This window comes from Heliangelus exortis, chromosome 1, assembly GCF_036169615.1.
Source record: "Heliangelus exortis chromosome 1, bHelExo1.hap1, whole genome shotgun sequence".
In the NCBI taxonomy this organism is placed as follows: domain Eukaryota; kingdom Metazoa; phylum Chordata; class Aves; order Apodiformes; family Trochilidae; genus Heliangelus; species Heliangelus exortis.
In genome coordinates, this window is record NC_092422.1 from 155,834,211 (window position 1) to 155,856,857 (window position 22,647).

At 44.8% G+C, this 22,647-nt stretch overlaps 1 protein-coding gene across 10 annotated transcripts in view; it reads left to right on the plus strand.

The window, feature by feature from the left end:
- Positions 1-10,437: 10,437 nt before the first annotated feature.
- PPFIBP1 (PPFIA binding protein 1) overlaps positions 10,438-22,647 on the plus strand; it is a 113,243-nt gene continuing 101,033 nt past the window's right edge. For 8 of the 10 annotated variants that reach the window (XM_071733219.1, XM_071733221.1, XM_071733222.1 and 5 more), the window contains exon 1: positions 10,443-10,574. The gene's annotated coding sequence lies outside the window, so the exon portion shown is untranslated. Of the gene's footprint in view, positions 11,155-22,647 lie in introns of all 10 variants that reach the window. The other 2 variants (XM_071733220.1, XM_071733227.1) reach the window with 1 other exon arrangement.

A 22,647-nucleotide genomic window follows, 5' to 3' on the forward strand; every position in this document is an offset into this window, starting at 1 on the left:
TGAAACTCCAAAAGCTGTTGACAGGCCAGCACAATGCTCAAGATAGCTGCTTCCCCAAATTCCAGATTAAATCAATCTTGAAATTTAACACAGGAGAGGGTACTTGAGCTCTGAGCAGAACAAGAACTCAGTTTGGAAATGCTATGGCTGCTTTTGGTTTGAATGAGCCTTTTTTTTTAAACTGCCTGAATCTCATTTTGCTTGAAATCACTGGAGGCCCGTGTCAGTCTCACAGTTCTCCTTTGATGTGTTTCTCCCAGTTAGTAGAGCAGCAATCAGCTGCATAATTTTTAAGAGAATCAAGGGTGCCACTTGCCTAAATGTCCTCCTATGTGTTAAATAAGATGTTTAATTCAAAAATACCACCATATACATAATGCAGCTTCGGTAGCTGACAGCTGAAACTGATTACCAAAGCTGATAAGGAACCTGTGGGCTGAATGACGATAGAGACACGAATGATGATAGATGCCTGTGATTTTACATTATGTTTCTATCACATTTTATTGTGAGAAATGCAGTGCACTTTCTGTCCTGCTCCCCAGGATCTCCTGTGTTACTGAGGTCTCTGTGTGTGTCTGTGTGTGTGTTTCAGTTTGAAAAAAAAATTATCATATTTTTCTTACAATGAGTTTGCTAGCAAGACCTGATGATGAAATGCCAAACTCTGTCTTTACAGAGCACAGGGTTGGAGGGGTAAGGGGTGTTGGGCTGGAGCACCTGAGAGCAGAGCTGGTGACTTCTGTTGTTGATTTCTAACCTTGGCAAAAGCTTTGCCTAAACTGCTCACTTTTGCTTGGTGTTATCAGTAAGGGGGCAGCAAGATTGCCCCAGAAGGAAAGGTGGTGTGAGCCAGGTGATGAAACCTTCATGTGCCCCGTGTAGGTGCTTACCCCAGAGCTTGGGTAGAGCATGAGCCCTAAAAGAGCTGCCCACCAAGACCTTACTCAACCCCACCGAAAGCTGCTCAGGCAGTGGCTGCGTTGTGTCAGCCTCTTGGTGCCACCTCTGCACCCAAGAGATGGGTAGAGGTGAGCAGAGTGACTATGCATGGTGTGTCTCCAGCCAGCCCAGACAGTAGCCAGTCTCCCGTGGGTGTGCCAGCAGGTGGCAAGGAAGAGCTTCTTAAGCTGCCATCATCTGTTGAATTGTGGTGTATGAGAGGTGGCCCCAAGCCACAGTTTTGCCATGAGTTTGCTCTAATGGGTTGGAGCACCTCAGGCACATACGGCCAAACCTCCTGCCTAGGGGCCACGCCATGCCCTGGGTGCACCATCAGGTCTCATTCACCCCAATGCCTGACCCCATAGCCCAGGGCACTGTTTTGGAGCCATTGTGGTCCTTGGTCATGCCTCTGCCTGGCTCCATCATCCTGGCTCACAGACTTCCCTTCATGGCTAGAGCAGGTCTCAGGAGGTTTAAGTTACTCTTTAAATGCATTTTCCGGCTCACTTGAGTGGAAAGATTTGCTTGGCTTTGCTTATTTGGCAGAGGTTTTTCTCACGTGATGGTCAGCAAGCCCCTTGAAACTGGGCAGGCAGGGAGCTGGTGTGACAGGCCCAGGGTGAAGACTCTCCTGAGCCACCTCCTGTTGCTGACAGGGTGTTTCAGTAATTTACTGTCTGTCATCCCAGGTCTGGGGGATGTGACTGTGACCCATGTCCCCCTCCCCATCTCTCTAAGGGGTCACCTGCTGCTGTTGAAAATACACTGCTGTGGATGCAGAGCATCGTTCAGAAACATCTTTTAAGAGCCTATGTATGGCATATTTTCTTCATATATGTTGTTGTCCCCTGTCAAAAGTACTATTAAGTACACATTTAGGGGTCCTGAGACCGAAAATAAGTCTGTAGGAGTTAAGCAAAGAGGAGGCAGACTTATGGAGGAGACAGCTCATGGCTTGGTTCTCAGTGTTCAAAACTATTCTCTCCTTCAGAATTTTTAACTAACCAGGCAGACCATTACAACAATATTGCCCATATTTTTTAAGGATTTTGAAGGATCATTTGCAGCTGGTGAACTGAAATGCTTGCTGCTGTTCACAGTGTCCCTCAGAATGTAAGCATGAAGAGAGGTGCAGCTTTCATTCCTTGCTTTTATTCACAGCTTAGCAAGGAACACGAGCTTTTTGGTGTTTAATTCCCAGCTAGTTTCTTGTCTTTGAACTTATTGCTATTTCTGTTTCAGATTATTCAACTTGTGCAGCTCCAATATTCTTTCTGCACATGTAGAAAAATGACTTTTATCAAAAGGTTGTTCAGTTCAGCCAACTCTTGTTCCAAATGTTCAGATGGTAATTCCATCAGTTCAGTGATTTTATGTTCGCTAAAACATTAAGAGCAAACTATTACGGTTTTCACCTTGAATTTTAATCCATTCATTGTGAAAAATATGTTAAACTTATGCTTTAATACCCACTGTAAGAATTTCACACTTTATTTTAACCAGGCTTGGATTTTATATTGGATATTGAATTATTAATTAATCTATCTCAAGTGCTTACTTATGCATATGTAAAAGTATATGCATGGACTTTAAAAGAAAACAAGATTTTAAAATATGCAATCTAAAGTCCTGAGTTCCAAGATTAAGGGGGATATCTGTGTTTGCAAAACATGTGCCAAAAGATAATAGTTAATTCTGACTCCTTCTAAATGGGATTCCTGACTAAATGTGAAAAACATCATTCCTCAGATGCCTAAGATTGAAACTTCTTTTGAGTGTTCCTGGCACGTGTTTTGTATATTAATCAAGGGCCTCGTATCTGAACTTCCTGACATTTTTGTTCAAGTTTTAAGGCAGTTTATGTACAAATATAGCAGTGCTCTATGCCGTTACACAAGAAGCCATAGGAGTAAGGGGAACTGGGGAGTAAGTTGCTTGGAAATGCTTAAATTGTTCTTTACTGAACTCAGGATTAGAAGAAGTATCCACAGATGTTAAGAAGAAATGACAATAACTTTGGTCACTTAAATTTGAAACTTTATTTTCAAGAACCTTTTCAAAATAAAATGTATATTGTATGAAAATAGGACATTTTTATAAAAGATGGACATAACTGTTCTCACTGAAACAGATCTTCAGCTCTCAAAGGTCTGGATGAAACCTGCAGTGAGTGACATACTGTTATCTGAATTAATGGAGAGCTGTCTCTTTAAAGATGTTCCCAGAAATTTTTGGCATGAAGACAAAACCACCACAACAGGACCGCTGATGCAGGATCCCATCCCAGCTCTCATGCCTGTGCATTAGCAAATTGTGCATTAATGAGCTGATAGGGGTAGTAAAACCATTTTGCACAGTGGCATTTAGCCAACCAGACGTGACAGCCACAGGTGTTTTCATGAAGCTAAGCTGCCAGAGGAGGTGTGCCTTCCATCTTCAGCAAGATTAGACTCAGAGTATCATTAATCTCCTAGGAGAAGCACATTGGTTTCTCCACCCTTGCAATGTTTTGTTACACTTGCCTGCTTCCTCTGCCTTGCTTTTTCTTTTGCACATGTTTAACCTTTCACCATTCACAAGCCCACTCACTTCTGCAACCTGCAGGGTATTTAAAATTAATGCAGAAGCTCAACGAGACAGAGTGAACCAGCACCTTCTGTGCTGTTTGGTTTTGCCACTGTGCATCTGTCCAAGCCTTCACCTCCTCTCTTGATCAGGCTACGTGGTGGACAAACCTGTTCATGCATTCCCATTAAACAGCTCAATATTTATATTCTTATTTTCATATTAATTTGCTTCGCTGTTGTTCTTGGACTATTTCATTTCATTTCATGGAAGTCCTAAATATTCATCTCTTCATCCCAAATGTGTTGCTCTGTCAATGTCGAAATCAACACTTTGCCTGGGATGGAAGTCAAAACATTTAACCAGCGTTAATAGACACAGGGTTGAATAAATGCAAGCTAAAAAAGCATTTTGATATCTAGAGTGAAATTGTCTGTGTAATAAATTCAGTAGGATATTCATATACTTTTGTAACGGGAAGAAGCAATTATTTCTCCTTAAATTTCAGATAACTGAAATTCAGTTCATCCTTCATACCTTTTAAGAAGAATGCAGAAGTGTGACTTTAATGTTTTCCCATGGTTGGTGTTGGACCATGGTTTGACCATGAATGGTCCCCAAATTTTTTTGTTTTTTAACTAAAAAAATATAAATATTTTTACTTCAGTAGTTCACTGAAGAACTACTTCAGAAATTCTATTTATAAACAGTTGATATCAGGCATACTAACTCAGAAGATATTACTCTCCACTTAAATCCCTTTGTCTCTTTTACTTAACCTTAACATAAAGAGACAGGGCTCACAAGTGATGTGGAGAATAAAGATCAATTTGATTTTTTTTCCAACCTAAAAGATGGATACCTTCCATGAATGAAAGCTTTACTCTCCTCTTTCCTAAGGTGTAAACTCTCTGGAGAGAGAGAGGGAGACCAATACTGATGGTTGCTAAATATATGATCATCATCTCCTTGTGCTTCCCCTTCCATGTTTCTCTTTTCTTTCTTTCAGAATAAAATATTTCCTGTTTCATGGTTGTCTGTCACTTTGCTTGGAACACGGCAAGTATCAGATTGATTGATATGCTAAGACAACTTGGTCAGCCCCTAAGATTTTGCTTACTGGCTCTTCTTTCTCTAGAGCAGAAGATTTTTATACTTTTGAATGGTTGCTTCCTTGGTGCTTGCAGCCTGGGAACATCCCTTCCTACCCTGCACGTGCCCACAGTGACTCAGCCTGGGAACCTGGCCTTGCTTCCCACCTCCATGAATCACCAGCCAAACACAATTCCAGAGACGTCAGTCCAGGAACAAACAAACAAGGTGCACATATCTCAGCCTCTTGGAAGTTGGAAGATAACACAGTTTCTGCCCTCATTGAGGCAGGATGCTGTCACCTTCCCCCAAGGCTCTCGAGGCAGTAGTATTTAAGGAATGTCTGAAGCAGCCTTGTTTTCCTCTCTTGAAGGCCAGTTAAAGGCTGAGCCTAGAGGCCAGCTGACTGAGTTAGCCTGACACTGACTCATTGTGTGACCTGCACTAAAGCCACTACAGTTATGTCTGCAGCGTGCCGGGCAGAGATATCCGCAGCTCTGCAAGTGGGGCTGGCACCACACAGCTGCTCTTGCAGAGGGACTGGGGGGTGTGAGTGCAGCTCTTCAGCTGCTCTGGACGGTGCAAAGGCAGCACCTTGCTCAGAGGTTTGCCCAGGAGACTGTGTATGGTGTTACGGTGTGAGCTGAGATGCTTGCAGCTTCACCTGTGATGGTGAGATGAGCATCACCTCTTTATCCCTTGTTTTCCTCAGTGGCACTGTGCAGAGAGTAACTTCTGTCCAGCGGTACACACTATTTGAGATTCTCTTAAGTAAGGCACTTTATCACTGTACTAGTGATCTGTTTGCTGGAAGCCCTGTCCCCCCCCCTCCCCCTTCACACATTTCCTGAGGGAATGGGTATGTGGAAGTCATTATGAAAGGAATGAAATGGTGATAATGCCATGTCTGTATGTAAACAGTGCCAGGCAAACCTGAGCAATGTGAGCTCAGAATTAGTGAGAAATTAATATTGAGATTTATCCCAGTGGTGAGCACAGAAGATTGGATGTAGAGTGTCATCACCAACCAAGCAGAGATGAAAGGTAATGATAAGGTCAGATGTGATAAACAGTGTGAGTTGTAAAAGGGATGATGTTTGGCTGTGTCTGGAAGTCTCCTTCAGATTAGGCAGATGCTACAGTTTCTGGTGGGGTTTTACATGGGCACCAGGGGAAACACTCACAGTTTGTTATATCCTGCTGCATCCCCCATGCCTGTTTTCCTCTGATAACATTCTGCAGTATTTCACAGACACGGGTATTTGCCTTTCTGCCTGATTGCTTAGCAAGCTGTGCAAGTGTGTATTTCAGTGGAGATGCACACTCAACAGTGAGGTCTATCAGTAAATGTTACTGACAATACCTATAGGCTGGTTTCTGACTACTCTTACACCACTAAGTTGTTGAATGTTTTTTCCTGTGTCTGAAGCTGAACACTTTGAGTACCCAAAAGTCTCTCTAGCTCTTGGTCAGGCAGTCATCTCTACCCAGTATGCCAGAGAGCAGCTTCTCAGTGCAAGAATTATCTGCTGGTACAGAAATAGAGAGAATGCTGTGAAAATTACAGGTGCTTGAACCTAGTGAGTCTTTCAGCCCAGTACACTTCTAGCTAAATTAGCAAGTGGGGAAAATCCAGGGAAAGAAAAATAATGTTTTGCAGGCCTGCAGGAATTTTAAAATGTAAAACTTTAAAACCACAGTCTCTTCTTTCCAGCTTTTAATGATTGCAATTATTCAAAATAACAAGAAGACAAATCCCATCTGAAATGCCCAGTCTTTTCAACAGCTACACTATTGCCACTGAATGCCTACACTTTCCTTATGCCAGGAGGTTTTTGTAAAATGTGCTGTATCTTCCTACCAATATTATTGTTTTTTCATGATTTCTAGATACAGACTAACACATCTCTGAGATTCATCTCAGTGTTCCATCTGAAGAAGATCCTGCAGATAATTACTTTTCAACCCCCATAGCTATATAAAGTTTTAAGGGAAGCTTTCTTGGCCATTTCAGAAAGAACCTGAGTTTGCTTTTCCCTGGTTTTCAGGAGTTAATTGCACAAGGTTACAGATAAAATACGCAAGACTGGTCATCCCAACAGGCTGGCAATGGCCACAAGAACACCTTGCCAGAGACAGCATGGACAGCATGTGTGGAAAGGCACCTTCTTTCCAGCAGTTTCTTCATTTCTATCTGCTGCTCAGGATGACTCTTTACGTACATATTTCACTACTAATCCCTGAATCACACGTTATCAAACAGAAAAGTGGTGTGTTTTGCCTCTACCTGCTGAGGTCTCACACCATACTGCAGCTGGAAGTAGAAAAACTACTCACGTGAAGCACTTCAGCCTTGAGCAGATCTGTCTAGCAAGTGGAGCAGAACCAAGCCAGCATCCCTTCTGTCATTTCAGTGGGAGGTTCACTGTGCAGGACTTTCCTTACAGTATTTTCAAAAGCTCAGCTGTAGGAAGACTCAGGGATGGGACAGCTGAGGTCAGAAGATTGACTGTTCTGGGGCATTAAGTTTGGGGGCATTTTGTACTTAGGCTGCTGTAGATTAAGTTGAACCTTTGAGCACTGAATCTCTCCTCTCCTCCTCTCCTTTTTAGGAAGGGATTGGGGGAGGAATTCAAACATGGGGAGGAAAGTTAAATTATTTATTTGACAGCTAAAAACTGTTTGTGCAGTACTTTGTCCTAGGAGTGAACATAATGTCATATCAAAGATAGAGGGTTTTGGCTGAAACAATTAGGTCTGTTTTGTTTTTTAACAATCAGGCTACCTAAGCTAGTTGAAAGCTGGGACAGCTTTGACAGCATAGCTCCAATATTTGGTCAGAAGAGCAAATATTTCCAAACTAGGTGCAGCTTCTAACAGTAAAACCATGCTTTTGCTGAGAGAGCAAATTCCAGATTTCTTGAGAGAAATAAGTTATCCCAACAAAAGTGACATTTTCGTTGCTTATACCTACATCTGCACAAGGTGCTTTCACTGTCACAGCTTTGCTTTCAGAGGATATTATCACAGCTCTGGCTGACACAACTGTGCCAGGAGACTCTGTTGCAGAGACCTGACCTGAAAACATCCTGGCTTGGCTACAAGGTTAACAACCCACTGGGAATAGAGTGAGTGACTCACAGAACCCACTTTCGAAGCTGTCCTGAAATGAAAGACATGAAAACCTGGGTGTGTGAAACCATTGCCTGTTGGGAAGGAGATCCCTCAGCTCTTTCAGCTGCTGGGGAGTGGGTTTGTTCTAAAGGAAAACTTCCAGAGCCCAACAAGGTGCTGAAGTTTAAAACAAAATAATTAATAGTTGGCTGTGATACACACAGCTTGTTTCTGTACTTCAAGGCCCTGCCTGTGGGCAAACATGGATACTGAGGTGTGGGGCTAATAACTAGTGTGCTGCTAAAAGTATATGACTTCCAGAGGAGAGACAAATTGAAATCTGGATCACTACAAGTCATTAACTCTTGTAATTAACCAAGGTGAGTCACTTAAATTGTGTAAAATGAGATAGTAATGCTTATGATAATGTTGTAAGGATAACTGCATGAAGAACTGAACTACGTTTATCACTCAATAATGATGCTCAGGCAAAAACGTGGAAAGATGCACTGCAGATTTAATAGGAGTGCTGTTAATTGCTGTTTTGCAAGGGGCTTAGTCTGATCTCAGAGTCACTGCCAGGGGGAGGCATGGTCTTGCTCACACCTCCACCCCTGAGACCCAAATGCCAGCTTTATGCCAGTGACCTTACAGGGTGGCTGCTTACTTCACTGACCCAGCTGAAAAATAACTGCACTGCAACACCATGTCCATTGTTGTACCACACCATGATTGTGTAGGAGCCTCAAAATACACCCCCCCCCAAATGAAGATCATATAAGAGAGTGTTTGCTGTGCCTTCAAAATCCTTCTGACAGCTCTTGAAATACAAGGCTTGATGCCATTTATTGATTTGTTACCAGGGAGACAGTACGTGTTCCCACTACAGAGTGGGGGGAAAGCTCTTTCCCTTCACCTCCTCAAGTATTGAAAAAATGTTGGAAAGCACTTTTCGTGGTTGTTCTGCAGCCTTCACCAGAGGGACAAGCGAGCAAGGTGTTTGCCTTCTCAGGCTGCTGCTTCGTTTTCACCAAGGTGGAGAAAATGAACCTTTCCTTGCAAACCAGCCTGGAGCAAAAAGGGCTGAACTATTTTAGGAGATGAGAGATAAGCAAGCCAGAAAACCTTATCAGAGATTTGTCTTAACTTGCAAAGGTATTTTCTTTGATGAAGGAATTCAAACAATTGTTCGAAATGTTCTGTCAGCTCACATTTGTTTTCAGAGAGCTCTCACTCATGCACCACCCTGGATTAATGAAGCCCTTCTGCATGAGGTTCTTTAGTAAGAATCTTTACTTTCTGACTTAAAAATTAATTTATGTGTAAAAAATGATCCACAGAGTTCACAGAACAAATGGTTCGGAAAACAAAGGCTAGTGAACATTGGGCTTTAGAGGGTATCAGTGTCTGTATCAGTGGAGTCAGCTTCTTATTGGTCAAGCACAACTCTGTCTCCTTCAGGTGGGAAGGAGTGCTGGTTGTGGGAGCCCTGGGATTCAGCCCAGAGCTAGCACTTACCTAGGGGCTGACAGAAAACTGGTAACACTGGGGGTAGATTCGATAAGTGTTTAAGGATAATGGGCAAAAGACGAATTGTAGAAACAGGCTACAGCATAGCATGGGTACTTTCCCCGTTTTTGTTTTGTTTGAGAATTCAAAATGTCTACTTTCAACATGTTTTTGAATGGAAATTTCCACCTTTTTAGACAACATGGTCAGAAACACAGTACAACCAAATCATTTTTTCCACATACAAAAACATTACATTAGGAGTTTTGTCTAATCCAGCCTTTGGAGGAGGGAAGAGAGCTCTGAGAATAATAATTTTTAAAAGTTTTGAGTCAACTCCAAACAAAATTTAAGAGTTAGTTGGCTGGACCTGGCAGCCAAGCAGAGCCTCCCAGTCCGCTAGCTTTGTGATTCGGCTCCTGAAAGAGCAATTCAGGACGCTGCCGACCATTCCGCCCCTCAAGCTGCAGAGGCATGGATGTTTTGGCGGGAGGGACGCGAACCAGTTGATGGAGCACACCCATCCCCACCGCGGAGGTTGCTGAGGTGGTCGCCAGTGGGTGCCATGCCTCCCGTCAGCTGCAGGACCGGGCCTGCTCCTTGCTGAGCCGCGGTCAGCCCTCCTTCCCTCTCCAAGGAACCATGGGGGGGCTATTTCTCCCACTACTTCAGCCCGGCGGATTCAGAGGGTGGAACTGTTGGCCGCGGGAAGGATCCCGAGGCGAGAAGGTAGGCAGGGAGAGACGCGGAAGGGGCGGGAAGCCCGTCGGGGCACCCCTTGCTATTCCCCCCTAAGGGCGCTCGGGGTCCCGACTCCACCCCACGGCAGGGAGGGAGCCCCACCGGCGGGAGGCCGAACCTGCCCTGCCCTTCACCCCACCCCGGGAGCGGCGGCGGGAGACGCCCCCAAAGGCTCCCGTCGGGCGGGGCGGGCCGGGCCGGGCCGGACTCCCCTCCGTGGGCTGGACTGAAGATGCGGCGGGGGGGGTTCCCGCCCGGGCCCCGGCGCTGTGCCCGCCCCTCCTCGCCCGCCGAGTGACTGCCATCGGGCCCAATCAGGGCGTCGGCCCAGCCTGGCGCTGCCGCCCGCCCCGTCGGGGAGGCCCGGCCCCGGGGCGGGGAGCGAAGCAAACGCCCGGCGCAGCCGGTCCGGCGCGGCCCCGCTGGGTCCCGTCCGGCGTGTACGAGGCGGGGGAGCGGGCGGTCCGGGGCGGGGCGAAGGCGGGGCCGGCCGGGACGGGGCGGGCGGCAGAGCGGCGCGGACCGGACGGCGGCGGGGGCTGCCCTGAGCCGGCAGAGGTGGAGGAGGCGCGGCCGCCCCGGGAGGGCCCGCCGGGGTTTGGGTGCAGGTAAGGGGCGCGTCGAGGAACTCCTGGGGCCCAGCCCCGCTCCCCGAAACGGAAGCGAGCCTGACGGTGGTAACTTTGTGTCCCGGCGGGATGAGCCCCCGCTGAGCCCTTCTCTTGCGCGGGCGGGCGGGCGGGCGGCAGCAGCCCTCCCCGACGGCTCCCTCCGCGCCGTGCGGGCCGCAGCAGAGCAGGCTCCTCCTGCCGCCATGGGCCCGGGCCGCCTGCCCGCCCGGTGGAGCGGGTGTTCTCCCAAGGGGAGAGCGGGTGCCCTCCCGGAGACCGCCGCTGCGCGCCCCACGCCCGGGCTGAAAGCCACCGTGAGCCCAGCACCGTGGAACGGGCACCCCCTGTGTGCGGGGAGCGGCTGTGGCGTGGGGGGGAACCCGCCGGCCCCCGCGCTTCCAGCCTCGGCTTCAGCCGTGGCCCCAGCAGTGCTGGGCGAGGGAGCTTCCCCTCCAGCCTGCTCTCCCCCTGCCAAAAACCGGTCCTCTATCCTCAGGCTACGTTTGGGTGCTCCGGTGCTGCTTTTGCTGCATCCTAGCTGGAAGGGGGAAGGAGATCGGTGTCAGAGAGAAGCTCGGTAATTAGCTTCTGACCTTTTGTAACTTATTCATGTGACGGTATCGGTATAGCTTTTAGGGAAATTTTGGGGAGAGGCAGGCTCTGGTTTAATCTTTCCAAGCTTTGATAGGACAGCTCAGCCACAAGTGCTGTGAAAACTTCAGTTAGGAATTTTATCTTGGACTAACAAATGTGTTTTGATTTAAGGCCTGGGGTTCTAACATCCTGTAATTATTTTTTCTAGGTCTGTTTCTTTTAGGTCTGTGACTTTAAAAAAAAAAAAAAAAAAAAAAAAAAAACAAACCATGAAATAGCTGTGGTAGCTCACACCCTGGCTGAGATGCAGCCGTAGCAGTAAAAAGGTGCTTTATTCCTATGTAGTTATTTCGGGGGTGAGGAGGGAGCAAGCTACAGCGTTAAATGCTTCACTGTGCTGTAGCAGCATGTGTGTGCTCTCCTGTGGAAGTGCAGCACTGCCGGTCGAGTGTAAAACCACAGATGAAATGTTTAGTACTCGAGCTTGGCTGTGTCTGAGCCTTTAGAGACTCTGCTGGCTCTCCTTATTTCAGCCCAAGCACAGATACTACCATCAGAGCAGTGTGTAAGCTCTGTTATGTATTGCGATGGCAGAATGATTGAGCAATGAGTGTCTCTGCATTCCAAAAAGTAAACAGCAAAAATGGGTCACAGAGTGAGAATATTCTCTGCACTTACATGACCATGTATCTGAGAGGATGATTTTTCAGTTTACCAGCTCTGGATTTATTGCTTCTATTAAAGGCAGAAGCTATAGCTTGAGGATTTAACTTTGTGAAAGACAAAGGTGACTTGCAATTATAGTAAAAACCACAAGTACGTGTTTCAATAGAACTGGCGTGCTCAGGTGGCATGGCAGGTTGCTTTGAAAGGCAACCCAGGAGCACTGAAATCTACTTGAACTCCTCGTTCCAAATGCAGCAAGCCTTTTGGTCTCTGAACTTCTTCACAATAGTAAGACATTAAGAGCTGAAGTGCTCCTTATTTTGGCTTAGTACCCTTCCTAGGTGAATACTCACCTCCTAGGTGAGTTTTGACTATAGCATAGTTTCCCAAAAATCTCTAACATGCAGGCCAGCACCTAGAAGCAGAGGGAGTTGTTTGGCTTGCTGGTAAGAATGACAGTCCATGAGGATGATGTTTCCTTCCCCCTTGAAAGCAGCAGGAGCTCTTTTAGTCCAGCTGCAGAGCCAGGGCCCCTAAGTGGGTTTTCTCTTCAGCAGTGTTACTTCTTTGCTTTGAGGAACACCACCTTGGAAGGAGGTGCTATTAGGCATTCAGCAGCCCCTAAGTCCTCTTAAATAAGACGATATTGAGAGTCTGAGTCCAAGTGCATGGGTACAGATTCAAGTGCTTCCTCTGTGTCAGTGAGTTTGCCCTTTTTTTTTTTTTTTTTTTTTTTTTTTCCTGTTCTATTGTATTTGCTGGATCAGTTCTGGGTTTAAGAGTTCTGCTGAAAAATATTTTAAGTTAGGGTGTCCTGTGCACATTTATCTGCAGCAGCTCTGAGCTCTGGAAAAATTAGTGAGTAACGTTTTATCTTGTCCCCGAAATGAAGGGTGGAGCACCGTGAAGTCAGGGATGTCACATGGGGTAGAAAGCTGTGTGAATATAGTATCTTTTTTTTTTTTCCTACTTAGATGCATGTCCTGTTTCTGTTTTGGGCTGCGCTGTCTGTAAAACACGTTGCAGAAAGGAATGGGGTCATGGTGAAAATGTCTGTGGAGTTGTATAAGGAGGCATCACTTGTGACCTGTGTCAACAGGAGGGTAATTGTTGACATTCCTGAAATTACAGCCATTCCCAGGAGACAGAGGTTCCCAGGTGGTGCTGCTAGCTTGTCTGGTTCCATTGCTTTCTGATGATGAGGAGAACTAAGTCTGGTCAGGTCTGGATGGCATGAAGAACACAGTGCACTGTGTTATTGAGGTACAGCATCTTTCAGGAAGTTTTGTGTCTCTAGAATCCATCCAAATTAGGTTTCTGTGATGTTTCTGTCTTTCACCACTTCAGGGATCAGTTTCATTGGAGTGAAAATCCTTCCCCTGAAGAGGTTTAAAACCAAAGAAGGTTTAGTCACTTTCTTTTCAATGGTGTGATTACATCAAAATACACCTTTGGCTTACTCGGAACAAGGTATAGTCTTGCTGTAAACTCATTTGAATAACTGACTAATTTGTTGTGCTTTGCCTTTGTGGAGGCAGGAGGAGTGCATAGAGGGGGTCAGACTACAAATCTGATACAAATGGTCCAAAAATGTATCCCTGACTCTTGGGGTGGGGCATGAGGAAAGCAAAAAAGTTGACTACCTATGACTGGGAAATCTGCTGTTTAGCAGTAGTTCTCAACAGGGAAAGAAACCCAAATATTAGGCAGGATTTAGGGAGGTAATGGAGCATCCTGAAAATTCCTGTGGTGTTACAGGTGGTCAGTGAAGCCTGTGTCCTGCTTCTGAACTTCCATGTTCTTCCTTAGAACATGCCTGTAGCCTCTGCCTTGGCTTGTAAATGGTGATACCTAAGTTAGGCTGCTGCCTGATACAGCTTGTTCTAGTGTGTACCTTTGTTATTTTTTGGACTTCAAAGCAAAAATCAAGGTATATTGCTGCCTTAAAGCTCTACAATTATGATTTGACCTATTTCTCTCTGGCCAAGCCGTATCTGTAAATTTATAAATGTAAGGAACTAGTTTATTGGAAGGTTCAGGTGTGTTTTGCTGTGTTCACTCTTCTTTGTCTAGAGCTTGTGTGTGCAGCCATACATTAAGAGCACATAAAACCACTTAATACCTTCATAAATACAACCACTTAGTACTTTCCTGTACTCGGGCTGAATAGTGCCCCCCCTTCTCCATTTGTAATTGTGAGATCCCATTAGTCATCCCATTAGCAACTTTGCTCTTGGATCTAGCCCAGGAGAGGTAAAATTACATTGCCTTGCTTGCCTCATGTTTACTGCTGGTGTTTATACCCAGACATTTATTTAGCATTTATTTAACATCTAGTATGAATTCCAACCCTGTTTTGGCCTCCTGTAAATTTGTTCATGTTCCCAGAGCCTAAATGGTGTGTTGCAGTCTCCTTAGCAGATGTACTGTGCCCAGGTCTTTTCCTTTGTTGGTCTTTGCACCTGTGCTGACTTTTTTGGTTTGAGTAGGACGAGGGCATCAGCCTGCCATGTGTCTCCTTAGGAAAGTGACTGCTAGGCTGTAAAGCTGACTCCTAAACAGGTCATCTGCAATTAGAGAAAGGGTGGCTGTTTCATGACAGCTTCTACTCGTCAAATAGTTCTTTTAAGGTGGCTGATTTAGAAGCATAAATCTTTGCATAGCATAGGAAAGACTGTGTTATTCCTGAGAGATTACATACCTTGCCCAGTGTTTGGAAAAGCCAGCATCCAGTTCAGAATTAAGCATTGGTCATTCTATTCCAGATCAGTGTTTCTCTTGCCATGAGGTTATTATCTGTAGTTGTTGAGTGTCTCAAGCTTCAAGCAACTGTAGCAGGTGATTGCACTAAATTGTAATATCTATCTCAGTTGGTTTCTGGTCAGATCTTTGCTTTGGATCTCTGCTTGTTCTGAGAGCCCTAGCAAGGCACAGCCCTTAGCCATGAAACACACCTCAAGATGCAGCAGATGATGCAATTTTTTCCCTCCCTTTTTTTCCACCTCTGTCACAAATTGACTTCTGTGTTGGTTCGGCTCAGGCTGATGATAGTGGCCGCCTTGTTTTTCTAATAGTGTCTGCTGCCAAGGTAGCACTTAATTTCTGCTTAAAGGTTGGAATTTTCTGTTAGTAATTCATTCATCATACTGAATTTGCAGTTGCTTGCCTGTGATATGTATTGCCCTTGCTATGAGAATGTATGATTTCTTGGTATCCTTTAGGTTCCAGAGCACTTTGTTCCTCTGTGACTTCTGCTGCACACTAAAAAGGTGTGGTGTGTTAAAGCTTCATCCTTTTTTCCAATAGCCGTGCTTGTTTCTGTCAAAAGGCCAAGATAAATCAATTGCATAAAGAGCTGATTTCTCAGTGGAAATACATTTAGATACAGGTCTTGCAGGCAGTCATAGTTGTAGCCTTTCTTCTCCTTGCCTCTGTCTGGGCCATCATCATAGGGGAGGCATGTGGAGAACTTGAAAATTTGGAAGAACTCCTGTCCAGCACTGGAATGGAAAGCGGTGTCTCAGCCTGCATAAAGTATGGATGCTCACTTAATGATGCCCCTCTGCATCCTTAAGCAGTGAAGGTTTTGTGTCAAAGAATCAGGACCAGAGGCTATTTAAGCAGTCTGGCTCATGGTGTTTCAGGTAACATAAAAAATAATGAGAAGTGTGACTTGGAAGCAGCTATTTGCACACATCCAGCTGGTACTCACACTTCCAGTAGGCACAAATGCTGTTATTGGCATTTAACCCTTGCATGGGTAATACCACACCGAATGCCACCTGTGAACAAAAGGCTCCAAGATCAAGTACACTGATCCAGAAGTTGATTTGTACTTCCATCTTTCTTTGTAGGCTTTTTCCTAAATATCAGCAAAAAGCTTAAGGCTGAGACTTAAGCTGCGTGTTGCAGCATCTGAACTCTTAAGCTGGAGAATCTCTGTGATATCAAAGACAGCTGTCTAATTATGTCTGAGATCAGAAAAACCTGATAATTGCTAACATAGCAGTACATTTTAAATAAAAGAGTTCTCGTGGCTCCAAATGTGACAGATTTGGAAGAACAATATTATTTTGTTTCTGTGTAACAGCAGTGTCAAAATAAGAGGAAATTCAGTCTTGCATGCCTTTTCTCAGATTGATCAATTCTGAAACAAAAATCTACTTAAAAACTACAAAGTATGTTTTTTTTACATTCATGTAGAATACAATCTCAGATGATTCATGGATGCAGCAGTGTTTGTGAAAGGAGATAAAACATACTTGATTTTTGGTTGGTAACAGAAAAATAGCTTTTGTATTGTAGAAACTGCTAAACAAACAAGCCCCCTGTTTCCTTATTTTCAAATAGTGAAAGATATATATGAAAATATATATACATGAAATGTATATGAAAAAAAATATTAAATACACATAACACTCCTTTATGAATGAGAGAAAGAAGCACATGCATGTGTTTACCAGCACCAGGATCCATTTCAGGAGATGAGGAAGGGCAGCACCTTTCATTGATGCTGTGGCAGCTGTGCACACAGCTGTCCCTGTGGTCTGTCGACCAACATAGGAGGCTGGGGCTCCCAGCTTCATGGTTGGGCATTCCTGGGCCAAGGGGTTCAGCCTAGTGCAGTGTGTGATGTAAGGATTTCATGACAGTTTTCTGAAATTCAGAGGGAAGGTCCTTAGTAGTAGTAATAATAATAATAATAATAATGTCTTTCCTTGCTGTAAAGAAGAGTGAGTGACTCAGAGATTGTTTAGCCCCTTGACACAGAATTTGGCAGAAAACATCAGATCTGGCTTCTCTGTCTGCAGTTATCAGGTGAGGTTAAGGTTTATGATCAGATTTGTGCTTTAAAAGATTGACCAAGCTGTGACTGTTCATCACAGGAGTTTTTATGGCCTGTGTTTTACTGCTAGCTGCCTGCTGACCTGAGGTCCCTCAGGCAGAGGACAGGAGGAGCATGGTTGCTATATACACAGCTTAATATGAGTTTTTTGCAGTACATCAGATGTTTTGATGATGTGCTGGGCTTGCTGGCTGTGCTCAGACTATTCTGTGCCACTGAGGGTCTTCCTACAGCATGGATTTTAATCTGTGCAAATTTCAATTTCTGATTACCTTCAGAGTGCAAGGAACTTCAAGTCTATTCAAAGGATCCAAAATAATCCAGAAAGTCTTGGAAGGTATTTTTCTGTAATTTTTACTTGATATTTTATCTATGAAGTATGTGTACTCACTGCCTATGGCTATGTATGCAGTTTAGAGAGAAACACAGCCTTTGCAAAACACAGGAAAAGTGTAAATGCTGTTCAAAGAGATGTGCTATTTAAAGTAGTGCAGGTCATAGGGAGTGTTAGGGAGGAGAAAAAGAACACACAGGCCTTTCAGAGCCTGGTCTCCATGTTTTCAGAAGTCATGAGATTGGCACGTGGATGTGTCTGCAGGATCAAATTAAGGTTCTGCATAGTGTAATGCAGATAATTAACATCTGCCTTGAAGAGTAGGTGAGGAAAAGTATCTTAATTGTAAAAAAGTGCTGAGCCTTTGCTGTGTTTCTGAAAATAGTTATTATCCCACGTGGTTGTGACACTTGTCATCTTGGGCTATGTACAGCTTAGTAAGGGTACAGAAATCATGGGTTTGTGAAAATCACTCTTTCCATATAGACACTGCTAGAAGGTGTTTTCTCCTTGGCTTGGATCAGGTATCCTACTCTTATGGAAGAAGTCTTGCAGAGACAAGGTTTTAGCAGGAAGAGGGCACCTTTAGCTTATTGGGATCTCTTCAGCTTGAGTGTGATGGGGTATTCATAGATGTCAGCCACCTGGTTGTGGTATTTTGCCCTATTGTGGAAGCTTTCGTAGTGGATTTGTAGTGTCTCCTCTACCACTGCAGTTGAGGTTTATAAAGCTGTGGTAAAATGTAGTGTGGGTTCATCTTTGCCCATCCAGAGGGGCACTGGGGGGGTGAGCCTGGTGGGGAGTGTCCTGTCTTCTAAGGTGTCTGTGTGCAGGATGCAGGGGGAGGCAGAGGTTGGGGTGTGGGTGAGGCTGTGGCTGTGTGAGTCCAGGGAGTGTTCCTGGTGCTGGGACCTGCATTGGTTTCCCTATCCAAATGTCCAAGCTATTAAGGCAGGAAGTGGTGGTCTGATGACTGTGCTGCTCATCTGGGGCCTTTTTGGTCTCTTTCCTTCACTGGAAGCATCTTTCAAAGATGTTGGTTAAATGGGAGAGGAGAGATGGTAACTTTGAGCTCCTTTTTTAAGAGCCAGAAAAAAAAATTATGTTTCCCAAAATACTGGTACACTGAAAATGCCAAGTGCTCCGTGCTGTAGCTGATGAGTACTTTGTGTAACCTCCCTGCTGAGGACCCCTTTGTGCTGAGAGTAGGGACCTCCACATTGAAGCTGAAGACTGAAGTAGCCACCCTTGGTGATTTCTCTCAGGATCTTAGAGCAAATGTCTGTTCTCCTGGAACAGGGTGTGTATTGTAGACTATTTCAGTGGGTTAGTGGCTTACATGGAGGGAGGGGTATAAGGACATGTTGGAGCAGCCAGAACACACCAAGTGTTCCCAATTCCTGCCCACAGCTGCATGCAGAGTGGAGCAAAGGTCTTCTTCAAGAAAAGGTGGGTGTGTTAAGCAACTAATCTCCAGGAAAGGCTTATGGGATGGTAGTTAGATGCCTCCTGTTGGGTTCAGGTGCTAGCTTTGTTGTATTATTTTCTGTCCTGCTTCCAAAACAGGATTAAGCAAAGGAGACTATTTCTTTACTCTTAATTTAAATCTCTGGGAAATTGCTTTTGGTTCAGAGCAGACCTGAAAAGGCTTGTCAGTTACATCTTAGAGTCATCAGCATTTTTTTTCGCCACTTAACAGAAGCTTGTTTAACTTGTGACCGCACTTTTAATTTGTTATATTTATAAAGGAAACATCAGGGGAAGGTTCAGAAATGCATATTTATGTTTTTTGGCTTGGCTTAATTTGGCTCTAAGAACCTGTTTTTAAGAACCTGTTTTTCTAATTTCAATAAAGAATAATTTTTTGTGTCAAGCCAGGATTTCTTTCTGTATCTTGTGAGGTTTCTTTTGGGTTTATGTTTGGGTTTTTTGTTTGGTTGGGGTTTTTTGTTTGTTGGGGGTATTGTTTGTTTGTTTGGGTTTTTTGTTTTGTTTTAATTTTATCTTATTTTTTGTGGGGGGGTTTCTTTTTTGTCCTTCTTCCAAAAAGTGCATGTAGTGGTTTACCTTGGTCTATACCTTCCCTTGGATGTGAAACATGTACCTAACAGGTCCCAGCCAAAAGTATCCTCTCAGAGGTTTCCTCATTCATCCTGGAGATGCTGTTGGACCTCTGGTGTAGTGTGGGGCAGGACCACTGCAGTCCCTGATGGTGCTGGCACAGAAATGTGGTTTTGGGAGCTTTGTCAGGATGTGCAGTGCTACCAGGAATTTGGACATCACAGAGGAGTGTCTCCCTCTTGCCACCCTTGCTTGGGAGGGCTGGAACCTGTTTCGGTGGGGGACCCCAGGGAGATGTGTGCAGTGGCTCTGCTTTCTGACTGAGGAGGAAGACAGGGATGAGGATGCAGATGTGACCTCCTCCTGCCCCAGTGCCCTGAAGGGAGACTTGCCACCATCCAACAGGAGCAGCTGAGGTAGAGCAGTGCCCTATAGCACAGGGATGCTGTTGGCACTTGATGGGACATGCAAGTGGATTCGTGGTACTGTTATGAAACTGAGATGTTGCCAGCAGCATTGAGGTGGCAGAAAATCTAGGCTCTGTCTGCTGTGGGACGGGGTGAGTCTCAGGGCATTGCTCCTCTGGCTGGCTTGCCCCACTGATGTTACCTGTGCTGGTGGGCACTGTGGTTGGGTGGCCTTGCTGGCTGCCAGCTGGCAGCACCAGAAGTCCATGGCAAAGCTGTGACCAGGACATTGTCAACATGGGCTGGTCTGACTTTCCCCAAGAGCGGTGAAAGTGTCTGTGTGCTGTCTAGACCAAGTGCTTCCCTCACAATGGCTGGTGGCACCTGTGTGCCTGGAGGGCAAAAATGGCACTCCTCAGCTGGCTTCTTGAGGAGCTTAAATTATGATTAATCCTTCCCCCCTTTCAAGCCTTCACACGAATTACCGTGGCAGCATTCATGATGTGGTTGCATGGACAGATGGGCACCACGTGATGGGAGCGGTCACAGAGTCTGTCAGAGGTGCAAATGCTTCTGCAGCAGCACTGTCTTGCTTGCTGCCACTCCATTTGAGGTACTGCTTGAGAGTGTGCTTCTGATGAACAGCTTAAATGCAACGTGGAGATGAGAAGTTTGTGATTTGTTTTCAGGGTGGTGCTGGTAAACTTCCTGCAGTTAAGTGGTAGAGATAATTTTGCAGATTCTGGCTCCATTGTTGTGACTGGGTCTAAGGTGAATTTAAGAAAAATATTTTGGTCAAACAGGCTTTCCTTTCTGTTTTGTCCAAAAGGAAAAACCTGTTATGCGCCTGATCTGCTGTTCTCATTATTGAGGGAGTTTCTGAACAAGACCTAAATCCAGATTTACTTGCACGTCCTTATCTGTGCAATGTAGTGTTTTCCAAGTCGGTATCTTGGGTTGCAGACATGTTTGTCATGATGCACGGTCTTAAATCCATGTATGCAGAGGTGTTTGAGCATAGAGGTCAATATGATGAGTGGCATTTCACTTAGGATTGTTTCAGAGGCACGGTAGAACTGGCTGCTGAGGACCAGGGTTTGCTTAGTTTATGGCAAGCTCCAGCTGCTGTTGAAAGGAGGGTGAAGTGCAGGATTGCCTGAGGGAGGGTGGAGAGGAGGCACTGGTTATCTGCAAAGTCTTCTGGGGATGAGGCTTCCAAGAGAGAGTGGAACATCTTGTACCCCAGCATGATGAGTGCAAGGATAGAGTCCCATCATCTCTCCAGAGAGCTTTGTGTTGAAGCAAGACCACAGCATGCCCTCAGTGCCTTCTTTTATGCAGGATGGAGATGTTTTTCCTTTTAGACCTGGTTGGGAGGCTATCCCTTTGTTGCCTACATGCTATATATTATGTTATGTTTACTTCCTTACTTGCGGAAATACTAACACAGACCTTGGAGTCCAAGGCTGCCTGCTGTAAGGAGCCTCTGTGCTGCTGTCTCCATCTGAAATCCGTTTCCATTTTCTTCAGCTTCTTGCTCTTAGGCCTCGTGAAACTAAAAACTCCCCCTTCCTTCCACAGTCTTTCAAGAAAATTTGCAAAGAAATCAATAGCTGTCTAGTTATGACAGCAGTATGAAAAAGGCTGCGGTGTGTCCATAGCTACCTAAAAAATATGTTCAAAATGCTGGTGGAAGAGAGTGCCCTACAATTATCCTGTACATTCCTTGCATGTGGACTGAAAACAGTTTGCATTAGTTAATCAATTTGTGCACACTTGCCCGGTGAGAAATGTTTCGTTACGGCAATAAATTTTCGTTCCTTTAACCCTGTGAAGCTGAAAAAATGAATTTGTTTTGCTCAGAAAACCAACTGACCTGAACTCTTGGTAGATGAACTGATTGTAAATGTACCAGCTTAATCCAGCTTATTTTTTTCTCGTGTTTCATGTAGCTTCTTGAAAAGAGACAGCTTGTGGCAAATTAGCCAGGGTGAGAGTACAAAAAGATTGAATTATTCCTGTTTGAACAGTTCCCAGCATGCAAGCACTTGCTGCTTCATTTGTACATCATCTGTATCTTGAGTTAGCTTGCCAAAGCTGCTGTGATTGAGGTGAAAGTAAAATAACTTCCAACTAGAAATCTTGCTTTTGATGTAAATTATAATTTCTTCATTCATCAGTGAAAATACCATGGAGATATGATGGACAGAAATTGCAGTTGGTGTGTGTTTGAGTTTCTCACAACAATGTCTCACCCTGTTGTGTTTCCATGAAAAGAAACTGTGATGTAATGTCCTGAAAAGTCCTTTTGCTCCTAGTGAAAGCCAGCGCTGGTATGAAAATGCAGTTGTCAAAACATATGTGAGGTTATACTTGGTGTGCGTCTGTGCCTTATGCTGCTCCGTTCACTTCAGGGCATGGCATAAAAATAACAGGCTGCAGAGTTAGGTCTGCTGTGTTTAGGCAAGGCTGAGCTTACTGTTGGGCATCTGTAAAAGCAGTAGTAGTAGCAACAAGATGGTGTTTCTGTAGAGACTTGTAGTGAAATGAGGCAACCAGGTGCCACTAATTGCCAGGTAGTGGGCATGAGCTTGTGTTAGGGCCCACCCTAATCAGGCACAGGTGGGCTTAACACAAGCTCATGCCCACTACCTGGCAATTAGTGGCACCTGGTTGCCTCATTTCACTGCAGAGACTTGCCTTGATACACTGGTGTATGGCGATGCCTCTTTTGGGGGGAGGTACTGGAAGGCTAGAGAATTATATACATGTGGCAATAGTTTAGGATTGTCTGCCCAGTCATCTAGGACGGTGTATCCAGCTGGACTGCTGATGATAAATTGGAATTTGGCTGTGATATTGTAGTTAATTCCTCTTCTTACAAAATGTGTTATATCATCTTTCTGTGGCTACAGTAATTAGGGCCTGGCTTTACTGTCACATACTGTGAGGAACATTTCCCTTCCTTAGATCCAGCTGTGTTCATGTGGCTCTTATTGAGTGTGCATTTAGAAGCAAATTCAGAAGTTTGTTTCTGTGTTAAAAAGAAGAAAGGCCTTTTCTCAGTCATACAAGGTTTACTGTCCCTTTTTTTCCCCTGTGACTCTGAGGCTGTTTTAGTGGGGATGATGTTACCTGATGTAAGCAAAGCACAGTGGATGA